The sequence below is a fragment of the Oryctolagus cuniculus genome, chromosome 6, assembly GCF_964237555.1.
Source record: "Oryctolagus cuniculus chromosome 6, mOryCun1.1, whole genome shotgun sequence".
Classification (NCBI taxonomy): Eukaryota; Metazoa; Chordata; class Mammalia; order Lagomorpha; family Leporidae; genus Oryctolagus; species Oryctolagus cuniculus.
In genome coordinates, this window is record NC_091437.1 from 18,327,742 (window position 1) to 18,338,626 (window position 10,885).

At 41.7% G+C, this 10,885-nt stretch overlaps 1 long non-coding RNA gene across 8 annotated transcripts in view; it reads left to right on the forward strand.

Annotated features, from left to right (window-relative positions):
- LOC127490500 (uncharacterized) overlaps positions 1-3,019 on the forward strand; it is a 46,418-nt gene extending 43,399 nt beyond the window's left edge. For 7 of the 8 annotated variants that reach the window (XR_011389706.1, XR_011389702.1, XR_011389705.1 and 4 more), the window contains 2 exons: positions 1,955-2,077; positions 2,109-3,019. This is a non-coding gene — a long non-coding RNA (uncharacterized lncRNA). Of the gene's footprint in view, positions 1-1,628; positions 1,802-1,954; positions 2,078-2,108 lie in introns of all 8 variants that reach the window. The other variant, XR_011389704.1, reaches the window with a different exon arrangement.
- Positions 3,020-10,885: the final 7,866 nt, after the last annotated feature.

Consider the following 10,885-nt stretch of genomic DNA (forward strand, 5'->3'; position numbering starts at 1 on the left):
CCCAGTGGAAAGAACAGGTCTTCAAAGAGGGAGGTGCCTTTCTCTGAAGGGAGGAGAGAACCTCCACTTTGACTATGACCGTGTCTAAACAAGATAAGAGTCGGAGAACTCAAGGGGCTTCCATAGCCTTGGAAACTCATAACTGGTGCATAGGGAGATTACTGATGCCATAAACAGGAGTGTCAATTGGTAAAGTCAACAACAGGAGTCACTGTGCACTTACTCCTCATGTAGGATCTCTGTCCTTAACGTGCTGTACACTGAGGCTTAATGCTATAACGAGTACTCAAACAGTATATTTCACTTTGTGTTTCTATGGGGGTGCAAACGACTGAAATCTTTACTTAATGTACACTAAACTGATCTTCTGTAAAAAAAAAAGAAAGAAATTATCAATTCCCAACTTGACTCTCACTGGGATTAAACATGACAATAGGTCTGATCTGATTTCATCATCATTTAAAAAAAATCTATTATTTTTCACTTTATGTTTTTGTGTGGGAGCAAACTGTTGAAATACTTACTTAAGGTATACTAAGCTGATCTTCTGTATATTAAGATAATCGAAAATGAATCTTGATGTGAATGGAAGGGGAGAGGGAGTGGGAAAGGGGAGGGTTGTGGGTGGGAGGGACGGTATTGGGGGGGAAGCCATTGTAACACATGAGTCGTACTTTGGAAATTTATATTCATTAAATAAAAGATTTAAAAAAAAAAAAAAATGAACAGGGCCAGCACTGTGGCATTGCAGGTAAAGCTGCCATGTGCGACACTGGCGTCCTATAGGCATAGCTGTGCAAGCCCATTTTTCTCTACTTCTGATCCAGATACCTGCTCATGTACCAGGAAAAGCAGTGACAAGACTGGTTTCTATTCTCCCTTTCTTCTCACTTCCTTCTATCATGCATAATTTGTATCTTCATATTTTTGGAAAAAACTCAGAAAATTAAATAAACATTACCTTGAATTAACATCAACTATTGCTTGGCCAATAATATAATTAAGTATGCCTATAAAAGCATCCTAATACTAGGTCCATTAGGATTCTGATGCAATACAATTAAAAAAACATGATGAAATGAGATACTGTCCTCAAGAATAAGAAAGAATAAAAACTAAAAACATGGAGCATTTAGAAATACAGATCAAACAAATGCATTTAAAATCACTTAAAATTTTCCAGAAACTATTAAACATGATAGGTGTATTTAAAATATTTATAATACAACTTAAATTACAAGTAAAAAATTTTACACTTTATGACTGTTTAGACACAATAAGCCCAGTTCAAGAGAATACAGTGAAAGAGAATATAAATCTGAATAAAATACTTAATTATAGCACACAGAGACAAGATTGGAATGTTGTCAGATTTTAAAAGTCAAGGAGAAGGCTTGAATTGAGACTTTAGAAATGGTGAAATGGGCAACATGGTAAATACCTTAACCATCTCTCCCAAGTAATCCTCAAATTAAAATTATTTTTAAAGCAGTCATTTAAAATTTCTGGAATTTGTCCTGAGAGTATACAGCACATGGTAAATATCATTCCATAAAATCTAATACCTGTTGGTAAGAACTGAAAGATTGCGTATGGAACCCTATCTCCTCTCCTCTCTCATTCCTCAGCTCTGTCTTCTGGCAGTTCTACTCTCTGCAGGGCATCCAAGAGCAGCGAGCTCTGCCTTCCTTTTCATCGTGAAGCCCTGTGTATCCTGAAGATCTGCTCCTGGCCGGCACAGCCGAGAGGACTAGGATCTCTTTCTCCCACATGACCCCTATTTATAGAAGATTTCTTCCGGGTAGGATGGGCCAATGATGATGGTATCTTGATGGTTCCACGACAGCTCATTTACAGCACAAATGTTCCAAACATAAAGGGGCAAGCTGAGGAAACCAGCATCTATCACCCCCAGCGCTGAGAGCTCTGGTATCGTTCTTGTCTTTGCCCCTAGATCTGGTGCAGTGGCAGCTCCACGATCCTAGTAGCAGCACGTGAAAGGGCAGAGCAGCAGGGATTTAACAGAGAACCGTAAGTGGAAAGAGCCAAGAAGAACCCTCCTGAGACAGCCTTCAAGGTAGAGGTCCAGCATACTCTGCACCTGTTAGGCTGGAGCCAACAGGAGTCATCAGAGCAGGACCACGGGGAGACATGAAGCACTCCCCAAGCAATGCGTGAACCTGGCGAGCCAGGAAGGAAGCCTCACTGGGACTGAGTATTCTAACCCAATCTCCGGGCAAACACTGAGTGGAGAGTAAACATCCCCACCCCAGAACAATGACGAGGAACCTAGGCTTCAAAATAAAATGAGGTGGGCACTTGGTGTATTGGTTAAGATACTGCTTGGAATGAGTGCCTGGGTCCAATTCCTGGCACTGCTCTTCTCTCTTCCCACCAATGCAGACTTTGGGAGGTAACAGTGTTGGCTCCAGATCTAGGGAGATCTCAGTTGCATTCTTAGTTACGGGCTTTAGATTGACCCTGGCCTGGCTCCTGTGAGACCTTCAGGATAAACCAGTGGATGTGACTTGGTTCATTCTCCCCCCACACACATACTTCAAATGAGGAAAACAACACAATATGCACCCCTGACTATCCAGAAAGTTTTGTGTATGTCCAACACTGTGCTCTCTCAGGAATGACTGGAGAGGGAAAATCCAGATTTCTCATCCCTTGCAGAATGCAAGCCAATACTGTTAAATCTGTGCTGTAACAGTCATGTGGAAGCCATGCAACCATGCAAGAGTAAATGATGAACTTCTAACCAGCTAAGCTGGCATCAACACAGTCTTTGGCCAACCAGTGACTTGTGTTGACTATAACGCAAGCTCCAGATAGCCAGGTCAGAGAAAAGGACAACATCTGGGCTGGGGCCTCAAAAACTGCAGAGTGCAGGGGACATGCATGTCACAGCATTCAACAAGTCTCTACATCAACAACTGACCAGCATGCAACATAAACTCAGCTGCGGAAACCAGGGTGTACAGGGCCACAAAAAATAATTTTCACTAGAAAATAATGAGATGTGTTTTACAAATATTTCTTTAAAACTAAAGGAAACCACGCAAAAAGAATTACAATTTTTATATTGATCTTCTCTACTTGATGAGGCATTGTTAATGAGATGGAAATTGTAAAAGCAATCAAACACAAATTTGAGCTGCAAAAGAATAATCGAGTAAAGATGGGATACCATTAAGTATAGCAATAAACATATAAACAGAATTCCAGGGTGATGAAGAGACAAAGAAGCATAAAAAATGTTTGAAGAGATAAAGGCTTAAAACTCCCCACATTATGGGGCCAGAATTGTGTCATATTGGGTCAAGTTGCTGCCTACAATGCCGGCATCCCATATGGGCACTGTTTTAACTCCCAGTTGTCAAACTTCCAAGCCCGCTCCCAGGAAACACTGAAAGATGACCTAAGTCCTTGGGCCCCTACCTGCACATAGGAGACCCAGACAAAGTTCTTGGCTGATGGTTTCAGCCTGGCCCATTGTGGCTATCTGGGGAGTGAACTAGAAGATGGAACATCTCTGTCTCTTCCTCTTTTTCTGTAACTCTGGCTTTCAAATAAATAAATCCATCCCCCAAATATCACCAAATTTGATGAAAAACCTCAATCTACCTCCCTGTGCAAGAAGATCAATGAAGTACAGGTAGGATAAAATCAAATAGAACATCTTGAAATCAGTTTGAGAGTACAAAAAAATCATCATTTAAAAGCAAACCTTAGGTTGGAATTTGAAGACAGATTGCTATTACTGCTAAGAGACATGGGATTTTCTTCTGGGTAATCAAATTATTTGAGATGCAGCTTGTGGGGATGCTTTTCCTAGTCTATGAATAATCTAGAAACCACAAAACTGTGCACTTTAAATAGGTGACTTTATAACATCTAAGTTATATCTTTTAAAAGGCAAACCTCAAGAAAACAGTACTTAGAATTGGAAAAAAAATAAGACTCAAGATAGAGAAAATGGGCAAGAGATGGTATTTTAAAAGATACTAACAGATAATTACACTCATCTTCAGACTGTGAAATCTCATTGTACTTCAACAAATATAAAAACACAGTAAATGCTTACACTGTAGCAAGACTACAGAACATCAACAAAAATGATAAAATTTTATTTGACTTACTAGCGAAAAGAGGAAAAGACAGATCATTTACTAAGTACTGGTAAACTGCTCAATTACTTACAGCAGTAAAAATCCAAACAAAGTGTGAATTTCTAAGAAATTATAGGAATTTAAAAATTAAAACTAGAAGATAATGAAATCTTACATGCTGAGTTTAGGTAATTTGATTTTTGAAAGAAATTTAAAGCTTAAAATTATTGAAGGGTAGGAAGAAACACTAACATAATGAATTGTTTCTCAATGACATGCTTATGTGCATTGGTGTGCCACAAATTGGTTTCAAGTTTTCCACAGATATCACTGGTTTTAATATGCTTTTGTTAATAAAAATAATGCAATGAGTTTGACATTCAAACCTACATATTCCAAAGGGGAGACTGACAACGAACCGACTACAAAGAGGTAATCCCTAAACCCTTGGAATACCTTTGGGTTATGAACATCTCTGATCCCGGTGATGGTAGATAACATTATCAGCCAACTCCGAGGTAGGAGTGAGGACATATCCTGCAAATCTGAAGGAATTCTCTGGAAAGAGAAGGAATGGTCTTTGCACAGCTGGGTCTGTGAACACCACGGTAGCAGTATGGCGTCTGGGCATGGCTAGAAATTCTACTGCAAAGGTCAGATACACAGGGTGTCCATGTGTCAGATACACAGGGTGTCCATGCCTATGTGATTGGCCCTTGTCAGAAACCTGGAACCCCAAGGCCCAGGTGAGCTTCTCTGGGTGGCAACTCAATGGGCTTGCTGTGACGCTTCACGGTGAGGTGAAACACAACTTCTGAGAAACACTCAAGTAGCAAACTGACTCTGAAGAGGAAGGCGGAACAAGAGGGCAGTGAGGTCAGATGTTCTGCTGATTATCTTTCCCTACAAATATCAACGTGAACAGTTATTTACAGAAGAATCGATCATTGCAAGAGCTCAGAAAGCCAGGTGAGAGATCGCAATAACTGCTTTATAGTACGACAATAAGGGAAAAAGTATTGAAGAGAAGGCAGAAAGCAGAGCGTTGCCTACCTTGCCTTTCCCCAAGCTCCAAGCAACACAGCACGGAGCTCCTGCTTGGAGGAGGGAGAGGTATGCAAATGGAGATGCATAAACAACTATCATGCCCACTGCGGTGGAACTCAGTACTGGGAAGAATCCCGCACCTTATCCCCCTGTCAGAGCCACGGGCCCTGCCCCAGTGCAGGAGCAGACCCACGGTCTCGGTGGTACTCACAGATCTGTTGAGTCTTCAAAAGTTCATGGAAAATGCCTATTATGAAAACCCATGCATAGGTTTCAAATTTTAGCACCAGAATAAATTTATCATTTAGTTTACATTTTCCATGAACGTTTCTGTTTAAATATTTATTTATTTGGAAGGTAGAATTATGGAGAAAGGAAGGCAGAGGCACAGAGAGTGACGTCTTCCATCCGCTGGTTCACTCCCCAAATGGCTTCAATGGAAGACTGAAGCCAGAAGCCAGGGGCTGCATCCAGGTCTCTCACAAGCATCCAGGGGCCTAACGACTTGGGCATCTTCCACTGCTGTCCCAGGTGTGTTACAAGGGAGCGAAGATGGAAGTAGATCGGCCAGCACTTGCATTGCCACTCGTATGGGATGCCGGTGCTGCAGATGGCAGCTTAACCTGCTAGGCCACAGGCCCCACCCATAAACATTTTGTTAAGATTTATTTGAAAGGCCAGTGCTGCGGCGCAGTCAGAAAGCCGCCGGCTGCAGTGCTGGCATCCCATATGGGCACTGGTTCGAGACCCGGCTGCTCCACTTCCGATCCAGCTCTCTGCTATGGCCTGGGAAAGCAGAAGAAGATGGCTCCAGTCCTTGAGCCCCTGCACCTGCATGAGGAAACCCAGAAGAAGCTCCTGGCTCCTGGCTTCGGATGGGTGCAGCTCCAACCACTGCAGCCAATTGCGGAGGGAACCAACAGATGGGAGACCTCTTTCTGCCTCTCCTCTTTATGTCTAACTCTGACTTTCAAATAAATAAATCTTTAAAAAAATTTTTTATTTTTAAGGGAGAGAGAGAGGAAAAAAAGAAAGAATCCCAGCCACTGTTTCATTCCGCAAATGGCCATGCATGAACATTTTTTAAATACCCTCATACTCCATTCAGCATCACCTCCAGCCGGACACTGTGGTTCACAGACTGAGAATACTACAGTAATAAGCAAGCTGTTACCTTGCGGGTCTTGTCCCGCCTAATGCTGTGTGGGTCATAGTGGCGTGTTGGCCCCAAGTATGACCCAGCCTTGCAGCACTGGTGACCACATGACTGCCCACTCAATTCCTCTGCTACTACTGGGCATCACAACGAGGAAAGAGTCACTGTTTGCCTCGGGGTGGGGAGGGAAAGATGACAGAAGCAGGTGAAAGTCGGTAATTCAGGTTTCTAGGCCTGCTCCCTAAATGGTGAGGCCCAGGGCCAGACAGAATCCTGCAATCACTGAATACAGGCTGATGACCCTGGACAAGGTCCCCAGGCCTGCCTTGGCCCCAGGCAGAGGCTTGAATAGACCAACTGCCCTTTTTAGGCACTCCTACTATCTATCTGGGACAACAGACCAAGTGTAGATTTGTAGCAAACCTGGGGCTGGAGCACCCTGTAGTGCTGAGACTCTAACAGTGCACCGGCACAGGCTCACGGCCATCCTGGACTTGGGTACCATCTAGTGCTGAAATAGTGCAAGAACCACCGGCTCAGAGAAGAGCAGCTGCGTAGAATGTCTCGCGGGATTGGCACTAACAAAGCTAGATTATGACGACTGGAATACATGCTAACCCTTCAGTGTCTAGTCGTTCTCATTTGTCAAAAGAACTTTCTTAAGAACTCTGAGGGAATCAGGACCTCACTTAATGGACAATATAAGGTACCACAAGTAATTGATATGTAGAAACTTACAATTTAGAATAATTGTTTTAAGGAAATTAAACTTCAAAAACATCTTAATTTTCTCTGATAAAACTGGATTATAAAGTAATTCCTTTAAAAACTTTAGTATACTTTTCAATCCGTGAATTTATTTTCATTCAACAAAATGAAAATGTAATAAAAGGAATCAACAGCTGAATAGTTCCAACAAAATAAACAATCAACGCGCTTAAAGACAGGCTACTTGAGATAGCAGCAACACAGTAACAGTGACCTTTTACATCCAACTTTCAGTAATGGTTAGCTCAGTTAGACAGTCAATCAAGAAACATCACTAGTCCAAATAAACCTAACAGACACAGCAGAACGTTCCACCCAGTGCTACAGTGTACCCATTTTCCTATACTGCACAGGAAATGTTCTCTGGGAAGATCATATGCCAGACCACAGAACAAGTCTCCGTAGGTTTTAAAAACTGAAACCATGCTGAGTATCTTTCAGGCCACTATTAGCAAGAAATGAACAAGAAAGGCTTTGGAAACTATACAGATACATGGCAGTTGAACAACTTACTCTTAAACAACCACTGGAATAAGAAAGAAATCAAGGAGGGAATTTAAAAAATTCTTGATTCAAAATACAAACTACGTACCAAAACTTCAGCAGTCAGAGAACTAAGAGGGAAGTTTACAGAAATCAGCACCTATACAAATAAAGCAGATCTCCAGCAGCCTGTCATCGTACCTCAAGGAATAGAAAAACAAGAACAAATCAAACCCAAAATTAGTAAAAGAAAATAATAAAGAACAGAGCAGACATAAATGAAGTAGACAGTGACAAACTAGAAAACATCAACAAAGAGTTGGGTTTTCAAAAAGGTAAACAAAATTGACCAATCTTTGGCTCTACTAAGAAGAAACACAGAGAGGAGACATTAACAACCGACACCACAGCAACACAAAGGATAACTGCAGACTAAAATGAACAGGCCAACAATTTTCATGACCAAAAAGAAAGTAAGTAATTCCTGGATAACACACTTTACCAAGATTAAATAAAAAATAGACTACTTAAACACAGTACTAACAAGTAGCAAGACTGAATCAGTCAAACAGTCTCCCATTACAGAAAAGTCCAGATGCAGTTTCACTGCTGAAGTCTATCTAATGTGTAAAAAAGAACTAATGCAAAATTTCTCAAATTAGTACAAAAACTAAAGGTGAGAAATCTTCCCAAGTCATTCTGCAAGGCGAGCATCATTTCAAAATCACATGAAGACACAACCAGAAAAGAAAACTACAGTTAACTCTGATAAACATAGATGAAAAAACTTCAACAAGAACTTGAAAACTGAATATGCCATCAAACTAGAAAGATTTTTTTACCACAATCCAGGGATTCATCTCAATTATGCAAGAATAGCTCAACAAAGGCAAATCAATGTTATACAGCAACACAAAAATATCCACTCCAAAACATATACTAATTCATTTGATAACATTTAACAGCCCTTCATAACAGAAACTGTGAAGAAGATAGATACAGAAGGAATATAATGGCCCTATATATGAAGTCTTCAAAATAATGAAGGCCATATCTAAGAAGCCCACAGCTAGTATCATACTTCATTTGGAAAGGCTCAAACACCTATCTCTCTAAAATTGAGAACAAAACTAAGATGCCCATTTTAACTTTTGTTCAACACAGTACTTAAAGTAACAGAGCAGCTAGGCAAGAGAAAGAGAGGAAGGAGAACCAGGTTGGAAAGGAGAAAGTCAATCAGTTACTGCTGGGGCCAGCATGGTGCCACAGCAGGTAAAACCACCGCCTGCAACGCCAGCATCCCATATGGATGCAGGTTTACCTCCTGGCTGCTCCAGTTCCAATCCAACTCCTTACTAACGGCCAGGGAAAAACAGCAGAAGATGGCCAAAGTGCTAGGGCCCCTGCCAGCCACAGCGGAAGCCTGGAAGAAGTGCCTGGCTCCTGCCTTCAGCCTAGCTCCACTGTGGCTACTGTGGCCACTTGAAGAAATGAATCACGAGGTGCAAGATCTTCCTCTGTGTAATTCTGAGTGCCAAATAAACAAACCTCTTCTTTAATAAGTCACTGTTTCCAGATGACATGAATTTAACTTTAAAAATCCCAAAGATTTCACTAAAATTATTAGATTAAATGATTTCAGAGAAGTTGCAGGGCATAAAAATCAATATAGAAAATATCTGTACCATCTCTATTACAAATAACAAAAAATAAAGGAAGCATTCTCATGTCTAACAGCCACCAAAAATGTACCAAGAATAAATGTAACCAAAGAGGGGAGAGATCTCTGGCGTGAAGACTGACGCAGTGAATAAAGAAATTGAAGAGGACAGAAGAAAATGCAACAACACTGCCGACACTGCATGTGCATGGGCTGCTAGATTCAATGTTGTTAAAATGTCCACACTATACAAAGCAAACTCAAGATAAGTGCAATCCCTATCAAAACACCGCTGACACTCTTCACAAGACTAGGGACAACAACCCTAACATCCACATGGAACCCAAAGCAGCCAAGAATTGCCAAAGCAATTCCAAACAAAAACCTGTTGGTGCAACCGGTGCCATCTTCTCTGAAGTTCCATCTTCTGGGCGCGATCGGAGGCTCTGACCCAGTCATCACCTTGTACAGTTAGTTCCGGCCTCTCCCAAATCTAGCCTGGCTTTCTAGAAGTCAGGTAACCAAATGGCCCAACCACAAGTGTCAGCTTCACTCACACCCTAACAGGATTCGCTGCTCCCACTTATCCCTGCGAGGCCAGGACAAGACCAGCTTTCCCATACAGGCCCTCTTTTCTGCTCTCTCCTTTCATCCTGTCGGTGGCTAGCAGAGGGGAGGGAGTGTAGGGGGCAGGGTGGGTGGGCAATGCTGGAAACAGTGTACTACGTTAAAGAGAGATAGAAGAAATTAGTTGTGGTGTTCTGTTGCGTAGAAGAGTACATATTGGTAAAGATAATGTACTGTGTATTTCTAAAAAGAGGATTGGGCATTTTTACCACCAACAAATGATGAATATTTGAGGATGGAGATACTGCTTGGCCTGGTTTGAAATTATACAATGTATACACGTATCAAAATATCACACTGCACCCCATAAATATAATTTTTGTAATTTACCAATGATGCAAGGAAGCAATAAGAAAATCCAAATAGATTAAAAAAAAAAAACCAATTTTAAAATACTCCCACGAAGAGAATCTAATGGTTTCACTGGTTAATTCTTTCAAAAGATGACTGTAAATTTCAGGTGCCAGAAAAAATGCCTACACTGATCAGGAAGGGTTCGGAGAGAGAGATGATTTGCAGAGGAAACAGAAACAATTATGATCATCTAAACCACGATAGTGGCAGTTGGTTTGGGGAACAGGAATCATGTTCTGTAGGAGTTCAAGAAGTGACACACTCAGAACTTCATGAGGATTACTGACGGGATAGGCTCCGTGATTATACCCAGTTTCCTTGCACAATGGGTCCAGTAGAGAATGGACTCCAATAGCGTAGGAAAGGAAGGCTTGTGTGGGAAGGGTGGGCACTGTGCGGAAAGGGTCTCCAAGGAACAAGTCCACCATGCTGGTGTAGGTACATGCCAGATCTTCATATCCGGGATTTGATCACTCATTTTCAGACAGAGGTCATTCTGAGGCCCCTAACAGAGTAAGAGCAGCTTCAACCAAGAAGTGTTCATGATTAACTTTGGCCACTCAGGCAGTTCCAGTTTTTATCCGTTTGCGCAGTGAGATGAAGGACCGAACGTGGCCCATCGCCGTATGTCAGCGGCTTCTTCCCTCCTGACAAGATGGACACTGCCTGTTCTAA